Below are 17,062 nucleotides of genomic sequence, written 5' to 3' on the forward strand. Positions count from 1 at the left end.
AGAGGTACTCAAAGTACCCTCCGCCACACACTGTCAGGTGGCTTGCGGAGTATGGATGAAGATGTAGATGTAGATGTATCCTCGTTGGTAGAAATGGCACGGTTGTAAGCAACTGCATTTTGCTGATCCAGTGACAGTACTACAGACCAGTTTCACTCAGAACAATAAATAGGTAGCTCAGTCATTAAAACACTACAGAGTGATTTTATTGTATATGAAATAGAGGAATGGGGAGAAAAGGGTAACGTTGGGTGGGAAATTAGTGGCTTCCAGTGGCACAGAGCTTTGTGGAAGTGCAAAGCCGAAGTTTAAAATTTGTGCCGCACTGGGACTCGGATCCAGATTTGCCACTTCTCATGAACGGTTGCCTTGACCGCCTTTTAACTTCAATGTTTTTGTCAGTGATCTCGTCATTTGAACTCAGTTGACGTCACATGACACCCCCTCAAGTTCGTCTTTGAGTACTTCACTCAGTGTGTTTTTCCCCCTATTCAAAAAATGGTTCAAATGGCTCTGAGCACTATGGCACTTAACATCTGAGGTCATCAGTCCCCTACAACATAGAACTACTTAAACCTAACTAACCTAAGGACATCACATAAATCCATGCCCGAGGCAGGGTTCGAACCTGCGACCGTAGTGGTCGCGCGGTTCCAGACTGAAGCGCCTAGAACCGCTCTTCACAGAGTGCTGCACCGAGGAGAGGTATCGATGTCGGAGGATGAGTTCTTGCACGTAGTCGGCGTTCCAAAACATCCCAACGGTGTTTCTATAGGAGTCAGGTCAGGACTTTGTGCAGACCAGTCAATTGCAGGGATGTTATTGCCGTCTAACCATTCCGCCACAGGCCGTGCATTATGAACATGATCGTGTTGAAAGATGCAGTCACCATCCCCGAATTGTTCTTCAACAGTGAGAAGCAAGAAGGTGCTTAAAACATTAATTTAGGCCTGTGCTGTGGTAGTGCCACGCAAAACAACAAGGGGTGCAAGCCTCCTCCATGAAAAACACGACCACACCATAACACCACTGCCTCCGAATTTCACTGTTGGCACTACATACGCTGGCAGATGAAGTTCACTAGGCATTCGCCATACCCAAATCCTGCCATTGGATCGCCACATTGTGTACCGTGATTCGTCACTCCACACAACGTTTTTCCACTGTTCAATCGTCCAATGTTACGCTCCTTACACCAAGCGAGGCGTCGTTTGGCGTTCACTGGCGTGTTGTGCGGCTTATGATCAGCCACTCGACCATGAAATTCAAGTCTTTACACCTCCCGCCTAACTGTCACAGTACTTGCAGTGGATCATGATGCAGTTAGCAATTCCTGTGTGATGGTCTGGACAGACGTCTGCCTATTACACAGTACGACACTCTTCAGCTGTCGGCGGTCTCTGTCAGTCAACAAACGAGGTCGGTCTCTACGCTTTTGTGCTGTACGTGTCCCACCAAGTTTCCACTTCACTATCGCATCGGAAACAGTGGCCCTGGGGATGTTTAGGACTCTGAATATCTCGCGCACAGAGGTATTACACAGGTGACACCCAATCACCTGACGCCGTTCGAAGTCCGTGAGTTCCGCGTAGCGCCCCATTCTGCTCTCTCACGATGTCTACGGACTACAGAGGTCGCTGATATAGAGTACCTGGCAGTGGGCGGCAGCCTAATGCACGTTTGTTTCTGGGTGTGTCCGGATACTATTTATCACATAGTGTAAATTTCTATTCGCACAACCTGTTTATTTAACAATATATAAACTGTGTTTTACAGGGAATCGAAGCATTTAACGATAAAATTTTCAGCCGGCCGAAGTGGCCGTGCGGTTAAAGGCGCTGCAGTCTGGAACCTCAAGACCGCTACGGTCGCAGGTTCGAATCCTACCTCGGGCATGGATGTTTTTGATGATCTTAGGTTAGTTAGGTTTAACTAGTTCTAAGTTCTAGGGGCCTAAGGACCTCAGCAGTTGAGTCCCATAGTGCTCAGAGCCATTTTTTTTGATAAAATTTTCTTTAACAGAACGATCAAATTTGCAAAATTCTTTTAACCTTACGCCTCAAGTTGAATACGCTTTCAATATTTGCAGAAGAAACCTGAAGTGCTGTTGTGCAAAACAGCAAACAATATGGCAATGATTACAACTCGGCCAGACCTGCAGCCCGCCCGCTATCGGGTGAAACATCGGTGTTACCTAACGCGCTGGACACAGTCTGTCTTATTAAATGCCCTTCTGCAACACAGGAAAACTATATAAGCACCATTGATGACGTGAGTTATTCAATTACTCAAAACATATGACTTAACTCTTAATTTGAAAGCCGTATTGTGAAAGGTTCGTGGTTAAGACGCGCACCTGGGCTTAAAGGTTAAACAGATTAGCAAGCAAAAGCAATATGACAAGCCTTGCTTCAAAGCAATCAACCTCTTAATTTCAATCGGCAACCAATGTGCGACTGGATACCAACCAGTCCCTTCTGATAATTTTATTTTGATAGAACCCTGGTGACAATTGACTGTTAATACACTCCTGGAAATGGAAAAAAGAACACATTGACATCGGTGTGTCAGACCCACCATACTTGCTCCGGACACTGCGAGAGGGCTGTACAAGCAATGATCACACGCACGGCACAGCGGACACACCAGGAACCGCGGTGTTGGCCGTCGAATGGCGCTAGCTGCGCAGCATTTGTGCACCACCGCCGTCAGTGTCAGCCAGTTTGCCGTGGCATACGGAGCTCCATCGCAGTCTTTAACACTGGTAGCATGCCGCGACAGCGTGGACGTGAACCGTATGTGCAGTTGACGGACTTTGAGCGAGGGCGTATAGTGGGCATGCGGGAGGCCGGGTGGACGTACCGCCGAATTGCTCAACACGTGGGGCGTAAGGTCTCCACAGTACATCGATGTTGTCGCCAGTGGTCGGCGGAAGGTGTACGTGCCCGTCGACCTGGGACCGGACCGCAGCGACGCACGGATGCACGCCAAGACCGTAGGATCCTACGCAGTGCCTAGCGGACCGCACCGCCACTTCCCAGCAAATTAGGGACACTGTTGCTCCTGGGGTATCGGCGAGGACCATTCGCAACCGTCTCCATGAAGCTGGGCTACGGTCCCGCACACCGTTAGGCCGTTTTCCGCTCACGCCCCAACATCGTGCAGCCCGCCTCCAGTGGTGTCGCGACAGGCGTGAATGGAGGGACGAATGGAGACGTGTCGTCTTCAGCGATGAGAGTCGCTTCTGCCTTGGTGCCAATGATGGTCGTATGCGTGTTTGGCGCCGTGCAGGTGAGCGCCACAATCAGGACTGCATACGACCGAGGCACACAGGGCCAACACCCGGCATCATGGTGGGGGGAGCGATCTCCTACACTGGCCGTACGCCACTGGTGATCGTCGAGGGGACACTGAGTAGTGCACGGTACATCCAAACCGTCATCGAACCCATCGTTCTACCATTCCTAGACCGGCAAGGGAACTTGCTGTTCCAACAGGACAATGCACGTCCGCATGTATCCCGTGCCACGCAACGTGCTCTAGAAGGTGTAAGTCAACTACCCTGGCCAGCAAGATCTCTGGATCTGTCCCCCATTGAGCATGTTTGGGACCGGATGAAGCGTCGTCTCACGCGGTCTGCACGTCCAGCACGAACGCTGGTCCAACTGAGGCGCCAGGTGGAAATGGCATGGCAAGCCGTTCCACAGGACTACATCCAGCATCTCTACGATCGTCTCCATGGGAGAATAGCAGCCTGCATTGCTGCGAAAGGTGGATATACACTGTACTAGTGCCGACATTGTGCATGCTCTGTTGCCTGTGTCTATGTGCCTGTGGTTCTGTCAGTGTGATCATGTGATGTATCTGACCCCAGGAATGTGTCAATAAAGTTTCCCCTTCCTGGGACAATGAATTCACGGTGTTCTTATTTCAATTTCCAGGAGTGTATATTCAAAGTTAAACCGCTTGTCTGTTATTAAGGCTCACTCGGCGGAACCACAAGATCCAGCCAAAATACACCAATAATTACTCGGTCTTTCAAACACAGAAGTGAACAGCTTAGTTCAACAGGTTGTTCAGATTGAAATTAATGAATGAGAAATGCAATTGCGATCACAGAAATGAACCGGTTAACAGCTAAATCTAACCACAAGGTCCTTCTTTTATTTAACGGCAACCTTTGCCTTAGTACAATTGTTCCGGCTGTATTTACGACCAAGAGCTGATTCATTAGATTAATGATCGGGTACGAACCAGAATAGAAACGCAATTTTCGAACGACAACTAGTGTCTTAGTACAACACTACGGCCTATATTTACGACCAAAGAGCTCACAGAAGAAAACTCTGAGGGTCGGGTAAAAACCAGAGAATAATAAGGAGGGCACACCCTGCCTCGGGCATGGATGTGTGTGATGTCCTTAGATTAGTTAGATTTAAGTATTTCTAAGTTCTAGGTGACTGATGATCTTAGAAGTTAAGTCCCATAGTGCTCAGAGCCATTTGAACCATTTTGATCGTCCGAGACGGATGTTGTCAACCAACCGACGGGATGTCGGCCTGTTGCTTGTAGTCGACGCTGGCCGCGGTGAAGTACTCCGGTATCTTCGCTGTGTGCAGGCCTTCCTCGCGCAGCTCGTGGATTCGGCCGCTCGGACCTCGAGACCACCTCTTGTCGCGACGCTGCCCCCGATTCCTATACTTCGTGCATCTCTCTCGGGCCAGCGAACCCCGTATATATATCTGCAAGCAAAGACCTTCTAAGGACACAACCCACAGATACCAACTCTTCCTCTTAGATATTGGCAATCGGACCGCAAGACGGATAGTCGATACTACACCTGAGCCAATGGCGCCAGATAGGACAGTCTACTAACTCAATGGCGCCACAGCTCAGAGGTAGCAAGGTAAGACGAACAATTCGATACGGGATGCTTGTGGTCTGTCAAGTTGGGAAGCTACAGCAAATTGGCCTACAAAAAATATGTAAGCTACAGCGCATGCGCGTCGAGCGAGTTTTTCAACATTCTCGCGCTCTCTTCGCCCTAACCATTACTTCTAGAGAAAAAAAAATGAATAACACCTTTTTTGTGGGAATTTTAATACAGTTTAATTCTGTACTGTGACACGTTTTCGTTGGAGGGTGTGGTTTTCGACTTATTCAAGAAAGAGGTACTAAAGTGATATTAAATATGTTCTATCTCTGAAACCATTCTTAACAGGGCTTACGTCCGTATGAAGTTTTTTTGTTCAGAATCACTAATACTATCACCCCTCAATGCGTGTACCTTTCCTCCTGACTCACCCTGTAACCCGCCCAAAAATGTAAACAACCATGCATGAGCAGCGCCTATTAGACGGAGGGGGCCAACAGCCGATCATTTCCGGTCATTCCACCAGGTAATAGGTATCGGCTCGTCTTGACTGTAGTTCAACCATGCCCAGACGGTCATTACCGCGGTTCAATCGTGTCTGCATGTTACTTTGTGCCGAGAAGAGTTCTCAACAAGCGAAGTATCCAGGCGTCTCTGTGTGATCCAAAGCGATGTTGTTTGGACGTGGAGGAGACACAGATACAGGAACTGTCGATGACATGCCTCGCTCAGGCCACCCAAGGGCTACTACTGCAGTGGACGATCGCTACCTACGAGTTATGACTCGGAGAAACCCTGACAGCAACGCCACCATGGTGAATAATGCATTTCGTGCAACCACAGGACGTCGTGTTACGACTCAAACTGTGCGCAATAGGCTCCATGATGCGCAACTTCAGTCCCCACGTCTATAGCGAGGTTCAACTTTGCAACCACGACACAATGCAGCGCTGTGCAGATGGGCCCAAAAACATGCCGAATGGACCGCTCAGGATTGGAATCATGTTCTCTTCACCGATTAGTGCCGGGTATGCTTTCAACCAGACAATAATCGGAGACGTGTTTGGAGGCAAACCGGTCATGCTGAACGCCTTAGACAAGCTGTCCAGCGAGTGTAGCAAGCTGGAGGGTCCCTGCTGTTTTATAGTGGCATTATGTGGAGCCGACGTACGCCGTTGGTGGTCATGGAAGGCGCCGTAACGGTTGTATGATACGTGAATGCCATCCTCCGACCGATAATGCAACCACATCGCAAAGGTATTGACATTGGCGAGGCATTCGTCTTCATGGACGACAATCCGCGCCCCCATTGTACATATCTTGTGAATGACTTCCCTCAGGATAACGACATCGCTCGACTAGATTGGCCAGCATGTTCTCCAGACATGAACCCTGTGGAACATGCCTGGGTTAGATTGAAAGGGGCTGTTTATGGACGACGTGACCCACCAATCAACAAGAGGACGTGCTTCTGGGTATTAGATGTACAAGCGTGTACAGTAATCTGGACCACCATCTCTGAAGGTCTCGCTTTATGGTGGTACAACATGCAATATAAACAACTACAGCAGACTGTACCGATTATTTCCTTCCGTTATTCTCAAAGACTGGTTTTACTCGAAATAATACGGCTGAAACCGACTGAATCAATACGTAAAACCGATACGTTTAATTACAGCCGAATGAGTCGACTGATTCCCACAGCCATCTACTGTTTTCGCTCGGTTGTTCCCATCACTACTTTTCAAGAGCGAAAGGTTCTTGTTTCTCACTTTCTTTTTTGTCTTTTTTTGTTTTCACTATATCTGTTCATCAATTTCTCCCGTTTCTCTCCGTGCGTCACCTACTCAGTGTCATCCAATAAAATTTTCGGAACGTGTACAGCTTTTACGAGACGAAATTTTGGATGGTCTGTTGCACACTCCAGTGCACTGAAAAGGGCATCTGCTAATTAACGCTCATTACATTTCTGTGTGGATGAAGGTTCCCTTCATCAAACTGCGTTTCGTTAATTAAGCTCCGTTCTTTCTGCGGCAGTACGATCAGCTGTGACGAGGGCTGATTTCAGTGTGTGCCGGGGTGCTGGATACTGGATGCTGCTACCCACCAGCTGCGGCCGTAATAGCTTTTGGCTTCAGGCCGGGCGGCGGGACGTAACTGCCTCGGTTATTGGAAAACTTGTGGATTAAAGGGAATAAATCGGAAATATCTGCTCTCAACATCTGGCTGCGAAATAACGCCTCCACGTTTTGACTCCTGAAGCTGCCACAAGTATACCGAATTTGATGGATAGCTATCAGGATTTTAATTTCGTGCAGTTTGCGTCCCTGCACGTTATTACTAACTCTAGTTCGGAGTCTGTCATCACGAGTTTGCTTTGTTTTGCGCCATATGAGTACATTTGCCATTCGAAGTTAGAAACGGAGCACATGGATTGGAGAATTATCCGGGTAACAATGAACTAATTATATTTCTCGTGATTCGTACTATATACCTTCAGGCGTATGCGACAGTTGCTAAATAAATACGATTCTATAGCGTACTAACGGTAGGGGCCAAACAGGCGTTTAAGCCAACAGACGATACGTCTTTCGTGGTTCGATGTCGCTAATAATGAACAATCACAGTATGTGGAACTACATTCGACATGAATGTGGACACTTTAAAAAGTTATTGACATTATTTTCCCACAAACAGAAATTTGAAACAAGACAATGTCTTGGAATGAAGAAGTCACTGCAATCAGTAAAGAAATAGAAAAATACGGTAACAAAATGCAGAAATTAAATTGTTTTAACCTGAATGTAGGCTGAACGGACGCTTGGTTTTCTATTTTCTCAGGTCACGCAAGCGTCATTGTAAAAGCCATGTAATGCAATATAAGTCACTCAGCAAATTAGGTGGTAAGTATAAGCAGCCTGTGGTTTCGTTACAATAAAACACAGTGCGAGCAGTTTCCGGCACCGACCTCTCTTAAAAAGGAAGCTTCACTATGACAAGCGATCAAGTAATGAGTTATGTCAAACATTTGAAGTTTAATGAAATGAAGAGAGATTAAAAATTTACTGGAAGCAACAGATCAGTATAGTATCAAGAAATACCTTATTAGTTTTCTTATTTTTATTCCCGTTACCTACTGTAGCATCACGTTTAGGGCAGTTGTGTTTATTCAGAAAGGATTATACTAAGCTTACAACAAAACTATATACGATGTCGCAATAAACCTCTTATCCTGCATGCCACAACAGATGGAAACAACCAAAATTGGCCCTAAGTTTTTTATTTCTTTCATGATATCAGGCTACCGACCATGAAGGCGCGTTACAAAGGAACATCATCATCTATTGAGTGAACTTTCAATACAAAAACAATTTAGAATTGGATAAGTATAGAAGTAGAAATCATTACAGATTGTATTCGACAATTGCAACAATTGATAAAACGAAACTTCCTGACAGATTAAAACTGTGTGCCGGACCGAGACTCGAACTCGGGACCCTTGCCTTTCGCGAGCAAGTACTCTACCAACTGAGCTACCCGAGCACGACTCACGCCCCCTCGTCACAGGTTTAATTCTGCCAGTACCTCGTCTCCTACCTTCCAAACTGTGAGGACGGGGCGTGAGTCGTGCTCGGGTAGCTCAGTTGGTAGAGCACTTGCCCGCGAAAGGCAAAGGTCCCGAGTTCGAGTCTCGGTCCGGCACACAGTTTTAATCTGCCAGGAAGTTTCATATCAGCGCACACTCCGCTGCAGAGTGAAAATCTCATTCTGGCAATTGATATTACACTCTTCCAACCTACCCTTAACCAGTCTAAAGCCAATATGAGAAATTTCTCTGTTGCCAACTTGCCATGAATTGGAAACTGTGCCTACTAAAGAGGAGCTTCTAAGGAGGAGCTTCAGTGAGTTGTCACGCAGATTTAAATTGGGGAAATGCTCTGTTAAAGACAACACCTGTAAGGTGGCTGATTGAGTGAATGTCAATTTCGCACCTTACATGAAAGATTTTATACACTCCTGGAAATGGAAAAAAGAACATATTGACACCGGTGTGTCAGACCCACCATACTTGCTCCGGACACTGCGAGAGGGCTGTACAAGCAATGATCACACGCACGGCACAGCGGACACACCAGGAACCGCAGTGTTGGCCGTCGAATGGCGCTAGCTACGCAGCATTTGTGCACCGCCGCCGTCAGTGTCAGCCAGTTTGCCGTGGCATACGGAGCTCCATCGCAGTCTTTAACACTGGTAGCATGCCGCGACAGCGTGGACGTGAACCGTATGTGCAGTTGACGGACTTTGAGCGAGGGCGTATAGTGGGCATGCGGGAGGCCGGGTGGACGTACCGCCGAATTGCTCAACACGTGGGGCGTGAGGTTTCCACAGTACATCGATGTTGTCGCCAGTGGTCGGCGGAAGGTGCACGTGCCCGTCGACCTGGGACCGGACCGCAGCGACGCACGGATGCACGCCAAGACCGTAGGATCCTACGCAGTGCCGTAGGGGACCGCACCGCCACTTCCCAGCAAATTAGGGACACTGTTGCTCCTGGGGTATCGGCGAGGACCATTCGCAACCGTCTCCATGAAGCTGGGCTACGGTCCCGCACACCGTTAGGCCGTTTTCCGCTCACGCCCCAACATCGTGCAGCCCGCCTCCAGTGGTGTCGCGACAGGCGTGAATGGAGGGACGAATGGAGACGTGTCGTCTTCAGCGATGAGAGTCGCTTCTGCCTTGGTGCCAATGATGGTCGTATGCGTGTTTGGCGCCGTGCAGGTGAGCGCCACAATCAGGACTGCATATGCCCGAGGCACACAGGGCCAACACCCGGCATCATGGTGTGGGGAGCGATCTCCTACACTGGCCGTACACCACTGGTGATCGTCGAGGGGACACTGAATAGTGCACGGTACATCCAAACCGTCATCGAACCCATCGTTCTACCATTCCTAGACCGGCAAGGGAACTTGCTGTTCCAACAGGACAATGCACGTCCGCATGTATCCCGTGCCACCCAACGTGCTCTAGAAGGTGTAAGTCAAGTACCCTGGCCAGCAAGATCTCCGGATCTGTCCCCCATTGAGCATGTTTGGGACTGGATGAAGCGTCGTCTCACGCGGTCTGCACGTCCAGCACGAACGCTGGTCCAACTGAGGCGCCAGGTGGAAATGGCATGGCAAGCCGTTCCACAGGACTACATCCAGCATCTCTATGATCGTCTCCATGGGAGAACGAAAGGTGGATATACACTGTACTAGTGCCGACATTGTGCATGCTCTGTTGCCTGTGTCTATGTGCCTGTGGTTCTGTCAGTGTGATCATGTGATGTATCTGACCCCAGGAATGTGTCAATAAAGTTTCCCCTTCCTGGGACAATGAATTCACGGTGTTCTTATTTCAATTTCCAGGAGTGTATGTCATAATAAGTAGATGAGTCATGGAGAGCTGCATCAAAGCAGTCTCAGGACTGAAGACCACAACAACAAGTAGATGAGTATGTCATCTGACATACTTCGGCGAAAAAATGAGCAGGTTTGCCTAGTAGAATGTATAGTATGCAATGCAAAGGGATGACGCTCAGTTTGACAGTATTAACACACTGAACCTAAATCCTGCATGTCAGTGAGCAAACGGTGAAAAACCTGCTGAAGAAAACATTTTACTTTGGGGACAGATGCGAGTTGCGCCGTCACAGCCCGAGTACAATGGAACGCTTTTAAGAAAAAAAAAGGGGTTGTGGACCCGTGGCGACAGGGACAACGAACGCGCCAGGCGACGCATTGAGAAGAGCAGGTAGCGGTCCATCACAGCGTGCTACAGAGAAGCAGAATTAAGAGAGAGAATTGAATTATCATGCAAAGAGAGAAACATTTTATTTCGTGGAAGGATGTTGACAGAGGGATGTGAGTGTAACATAGAAGGATTTCAATAAGGAAGGGTATGATGGGGGAAGATAGTAATATAAAAGTTTACTGTTTAGAAGAAGGAGATACAGATAAGTACAGCTGAGAACAATGCAATAGGACAGTGGAGAAATTTTTTGAAAAAAACGGGGGAGATATATTGTACTTTGAAGTTCTGTTACAGCTAATTCGAAACGAAGAGATCGCAGAGAAAAAGATGCTGGAGTCGGAGTAAAGGTACGAAGTTTTCATGATAATATGACGTACCTGTAGTTAGAATAAAAACAAACCTAGTAATACACTAACCTTCACTATCATTAATTTCCCACTTACTATCGATTGTGATGAAGATGAGGAAACCATAACCTTTATACTAATAGAAAGAAAAATGTATGTGTAGATTGGGGGTAGACATTGATCTGTTAAAATTAGCTGTAAAGTCATGAAGTAAATAATTAGGAAAACCTTATGTGTAGTTTAAATACGGAATTTTGTGTAGTGTCTTAATGTGTGTCTGCGAATTCCTAAGGGACCAAACTGCTGAGGTCATCGGTCGCTAGACTTATGCACTACTTATACTAACTTTTGCTAAGAACAACACATACACCCGTGCCCAAGGGAGGACCCGAACCTCCGGCCAGAGGGGCTGTACAGTCCATGACATGGCGCCTCAAACCGCGTGGCCACTCCGTGCAGCTCATAATAGTTTAGTGTTTGTAAAGCTTTTAATGTGTATTACGGGAGTAAGGGTTGTGATAAGATAGGTAATGATATCATGTAAATTAGAGAAATTTGAGTCTATAAGAAATGTAAGACAGACAAAAGTGTGCACAATATTGTATTATACATGATGTCATCAAGCATAATGCGGCATCAGTGCAGCCAGATCGACAACAGAACTGAGTAGAGCAGTTAGGCGTGACAGGAAGGGACACTGAGTGTGGGTGCCTGGTATGTCAACTTGCAAAATGATGAAAGGAGGTGCGTTGGTGGAAGCAACAGTCCAAGAGGGTAACACCTCTGTGGAAAAGTTTGGGAATTTGCAATCAATCCTGGATATGGTCAACATATACCATGACGCGACCTTTATTCATGTGAAAGTCACATGTCAACTTCATAACAACGGTTTTGCGAAAGTGCTAGGTACTTAGAACTTACGTCGCAAACTGTTTAGAGAGTCTAGTATGTAATGTGTTTGTTAACATATAGTTTATGTAGAAAAAAGGGACTTTTGCAATTTCATGATGTTAGTTTAATATTTACAAGGTAATTAGTAGGTTAGATATTTAATATGTTTGTTAAAGTCAACAAATAATTTTATTCTTTTGTAAAGCTATAATGCGTAAGTTAAAGATTTTTGACGGATATAAATATTTTGTGAATGGGATAATGCTTGTTAAGTTGTGAGAAGGGTGTTGTTAAGTGTAACATAGATTAAGACATTAGTGTAAGAGACGAAACTTTCTTGAATTGTAACTGCTATGTTAACCTAAGGTTGAGGCTACAACATAAGCCTTGGAAAAGGAGAGGATAATTATAAATGAATGTTTCCTCAACTTAAATATATCTCTGGCATCATTTAACGTAAGTCTTGATGTGAAAAAAATAATCAGTCTCAAACTGAAAAATTATGAGTGGTACAAATTTGTAGGGAATCTCTAAATTTCTTTAAATTTAAAATTAAAGTATGGAGAACTATAGAATAGAAAGAAAAAGATTCATATTATTTAAATAATTGTATTAAATCAAAAAACTAGGAGAAAGATATAACAATTTTGGGAAAACATTACTTTAATACTCAAAAGAAAAGTACATAGTAAACCAATTATGGTGGAAATATAACGAAAAAGATACCGAAAGAACAACTATTTGATTATGCCATGTTAAAATAGAGAGTTGGTCAATAAGTATATAACAATTACTACAGTCAGCAGTTGAAAACAATTTTGCAATTTCTCAACTGTTGATTGATCCAGCTCAAAATTGATCATGGAAGGAGGTGGATATGTATGGTGGCAGATTGAATGAATGTCAATTTCGCACCTTACATGAAAGGTTTAATATGTCATTTATAAGTAGATGAGTATGTCACCTAACATACTTCAGCGATAATGAGCAGATTTGCCTAGTAAAATGTATAGTATGAAATACAAAGGGATGACACTCAGCTCGATGGTATTAACACACTGAACCTAAATCGTGCATGTCAGTGAACAAAATGTGAAAAAAGCTGCTGAAGGAAACATTTTAGTTTGGAGGTAGATGCGAGCTGCGCCATCATGGCCTTAGTACAATGGAACGCTTTTAAAAAAAAGTAGAGGTTGTGGACCCATGGCGACAGGGTGACACACTGAGGAGAGCAGGTGCTGCGTGCTGTGGAGAAATGCTTTAGAAAACTGCGTTGGAGAATTTCCAGGTGGGTACGAACAGACCAGTGGCGCAGGTGATTACGTGAAATGCTCGTGGTATGCTCGTTATGTATGCTTGTAGCTTTTAGGCATCTTGAGTGGGCACAAAATGACCTATTGGCTAAAATAAAGTAGGAAAGGGTAAAGTAAAGTGCCGAAGTTTCGATGCAGTTTGAAGGTAGGCTCTTTGCGATTGGCAGAGGTAGTTTTCACAAGATTTAAGGAATGCTCCCATTGGTTGGAAAAAGCTATGACATGAAGCACATAAGGACCCAGGTGGGGGAGATTTTGCTATGAGCGACACAAGACCGAAAACTTCAAGGACTCTCCTCTGAACTAGCGTCAAGTGCAGAACAGGGTGCATCGCACACCGTATGACGCCAAAAGAGGAATTTTGTGTGAACACTGCGTTCACTTCGGCTGACATTCAGCTAGATATTAGCTGAAGAGTCGTTGAGCTCCAACAGTGGAGAAACGAAACAGACACGTAGTTAATTGTTCTTGAGAGAACTGAGAGGGCATTGTAATATGCACGCTGCTCCTTGTATGCACATGTATATCGTCATATTTCAGACTACGTTGTCTTGTCTATCGAGAAACGTAGGACAGTTTCTGCTGATATAATCAGTAAAGATTTTGATTAGGTTTTATAGGATTTTTCATAGGACGAGAGCAGCCAGGCAGCCGACAGCTCATTGTAGCTAAAGTAAATACCGCTAGCAGAGGAGTAAACTTGTTGGTTCACCAGCTTGCGTCCACTGTGAACTCAAGCAACCTTGAATAATCTTTTGCTCAACTTGTCACAAAGACTAACCATCTTCCGTAGACGTGATTGTCATCCTAAATAATACGGAACTGAGAACTGGGATTGGATGATTTGTCGTAATATTGGCCAACTTCACAGTGTAGTAGTAGTAGCAATTTTGTAGGGAATCTTCTGGTTAAAAATTTGATATTGTTGTTTTCAGTGTTGTTTCGATTAAACGGGACGTAAATTGCTATTTTGACAACTGTCCTGACACCTATGTAAATTCGTGTACTACTTTGGCTGGCTCTGAGCACTATGGGACTTAACATCTATGGTCATCAGTCCCGTAGAACTTAGAACTACTTAAACCTAACTAACCTAAGGACATCACACAACACCCAGTCATCACGAGGCAGAGAAATGTACTACTTTGACAATAATCCTGAATTAAGAATGTGCTCAGTCATAGAATAAGGATCCACTCCTAATCTCAGTCATTTATTCTATAGACGCTTACACGGTCACAAGGTGTTTATGCTGATGTCCGATGATAGAAAAAAGGAGTAGACGCAGAACCTATTAAACCAACACCGTTTTCTCAGTGCTCTGCGATCTTTTATTGAAATGTTGGGCGGAAGGTACTGTGCCACAGGACATGCGTGATGCCACCATTGTCAGTCTACACAAAGGTAGAGGCGATCACAGTTATTGCAACTGCTACTGCGGAATTTCATTACTGAGTATCGCTGGAAAAGTGTTTGCCCATGTGGTGCTTGGTACACTGGAGAAACTTGCCAATTGTTTGTTAACACTCCGTCTTCAGGCCACAAGTGGCCCATCGGGACCATCCGACCGCCGTATCATCCTCAGCTGAGGATGCGGATAGGAGGGGCGTGTGGTCAGCACACCGCTCTCCCGGTCGTTATGATGGTTTTCTTTGACCGGAGCCGCTACTATTCGGTCGAGTAGCTCCTCAATTGGCATCACGAGGCTGAGTGCACCCCGAAAAATGGCAACAGCGCATGGCGGCTGGATGGTCACCCATCCAAGTGGCGGCAACGCCCGACAGCGCTTAACTCCGGTGATCTCACGGGAACCGGTGTATCCACTGTGGCAAGGCCGTTGCCTAATTGTTTGTACCCTGAGTCTTAATGTCGGCTTTCAGTCCAGCTATCTACAACTGATATGATCTTTGCACTCTGACAGATTCAAGAAAAACGCTGTGAGCAAAAGACCCCATAGTTCATTGCTTTTATCGAGTTAAATGCGGCATTTGACAGGCAGCGGGGAGGGACTGTATACTTTAATACTGAAGATAGGATGGTCTCCAAAACTCTTGAAGATGATTGGTGCTCTTCACGACGATTTGGAGTTAGCACATCAGATTACTTTGCTGTGCAAAGAGGAGTTCGCCAGCGCTGTTTACTGGCCTCTACCTCATCTGATATATTCTTCTCTTTACTTCTCAAGGCTGCTTTCGGCGAAACGAACCTAGGTATCCATCTACGTACCAGGGCTGACGGTAAAGTTGACAACATCTCGTTACTTAGATCCAAGTACTGTCGTGAGGACTTATTCCTACGTAACCTTTTATTCGCCGATGATGCAGCATCCATAGCACACTCTGAAGATGATCTCAAATGCTTGTGCGTAAATTTGCTGCATTATGCAAGCTCATTTCAATATTTGTGAATGTAACGAAGAATGTGATTATGATGCAAGGTTACACAGATATGCCTGTCATAACATTAAATGGCCCATTGTTATATGCAGTACAGACCACTCCCGTCTTCCATGACGCTTACTGCTATGTGAGACAGCACAGGCCAAGTGACCCCCTGGAAGATCAGCTTTATGCTTTAAAGATTGCATGAAGCGTGTCATGAACGCATTTAATATTGACTGCGGTAAATAGGAGAAGCTAGCCGAAGACCGCCGTAGATAGAGGAAAATCATTAAGGATAGCAGCAACGTCCATGATGGCGCTTGGCTCAGGAACTTAGCTGCAAAACGAGCGTGTAGCCAAGTGGTTCAGACGAACCTCTCTTTTGGTGTGCTACAGACTTTCCCCACCTGTTGGCGCCAACTGGACTTTCACGTTGGACTCCTGAGGCACCAAAGTAATTGCCTGCAAGATGCTACTTAAATTTTCCGTCATGAAGTATAGGCGTTGATCGATAAGTAGAAGCTAGTGAACAAGTTAAATAAAAGTTTCAGAAAGACATTCGACACCAGACGACAGCGCCAGCGAATGATGAAGATGACCGAACCGTCATATGGAGTATCTCGACGCATACGTGATGGGCTCCAAAAACTTTTAATTAATAGATTCCAGTCTGTTATAGGGGGCTGCCACTCTTCAACAAAAGCATCATCGAGTGTACCCCAAGAAAACCTATTAGGAAAGAAAATGTTCCTAATATACTTCAAAGATTTAGCATGCGTGATACCATCAAATTGTTCTTTGATGATACTGATATCCTCACTATCATCTGTGGATGACTGTAATAGATTGCACAGGATTGGTGGCAAATATTCAGGGGATGGTGATATCAAGCTTATATTTGTAGAATAAATAAGAGAAGCCATTTAGCTTAAATATTAATGAAAACATGTTAATTAATTTCAAAATTCTGAATATTAATTTACGAGGGGCGTTCAGTAATTAATGCAATACATTTTTTTGCTGAAAGAAGGTTGGTTTTTCACATTTATTTGACTTCAGTGCAATAGTGAAGCCATAGTCGCAGTAAATTACAGAAAGTTTATATGATTAGTTTCGGTGAAGCTGAGTCTCCAATATTGTTTCCTCACACAAAGCTGTTCTGGTATTATGTTACTTACATTTCAGGTTCTCATAATTAATAGCAGATTTATTTCATACTTGTTACATTTGATAATGGTGACTTAGCTTCACCGAAGGTAGTCATGTGAACTTCTGTAGTTTATAGCGACTGTGGCTTGACTACTGTACTGAAGTCAAATAAATAAAATAAAAGAAAGGGAAACCTACATTTGGTCGTGCACATTAAGACAATTATGTCTAGTTACAGGTTTAGTTATATTCAGGATTCCAGTATACCATACTATTCCCCACTTTTCTGGGTACAAAACATTATTTTTCAAC

The 17,062-nt window shown here is 45.1% G+C and overlaps 1 non-coding gene across 1 annotated transcript; it reads left to right on the forward strand.

Annotated features, from left to right (window-relative positions):
- Positions 1 to 8,501: 8,501 nt before the first annotated feature.
- Positions 8,502 to 8,576, forward strand: Trnas-cga (transfer RNA serine (anticodon CGA)). The gene has a single exon. It is a non-coding gene; the product is annotated as a tRNA-Ser (tRNA).
- The last annotated feature ends 8,486 nt before the right edge of the window (positions 8,577 to 17,062 follow it).

The sequence above is a fragment of the Schistocerca serialis genome, chromosome 2 (assembly GCF_023864345.2).
Source record: "Schistocerca serialis cubense isolate TAMUIC-IGC-003099 chromosome 2, iqSchSeri2.2, whole genome shotgun sequence".
NCBI lineage: Eukaryota > Metazoa > Arthropoda > Insecta > Orthoptera > Acrididae > Schistocerca > Schistocerca serialis.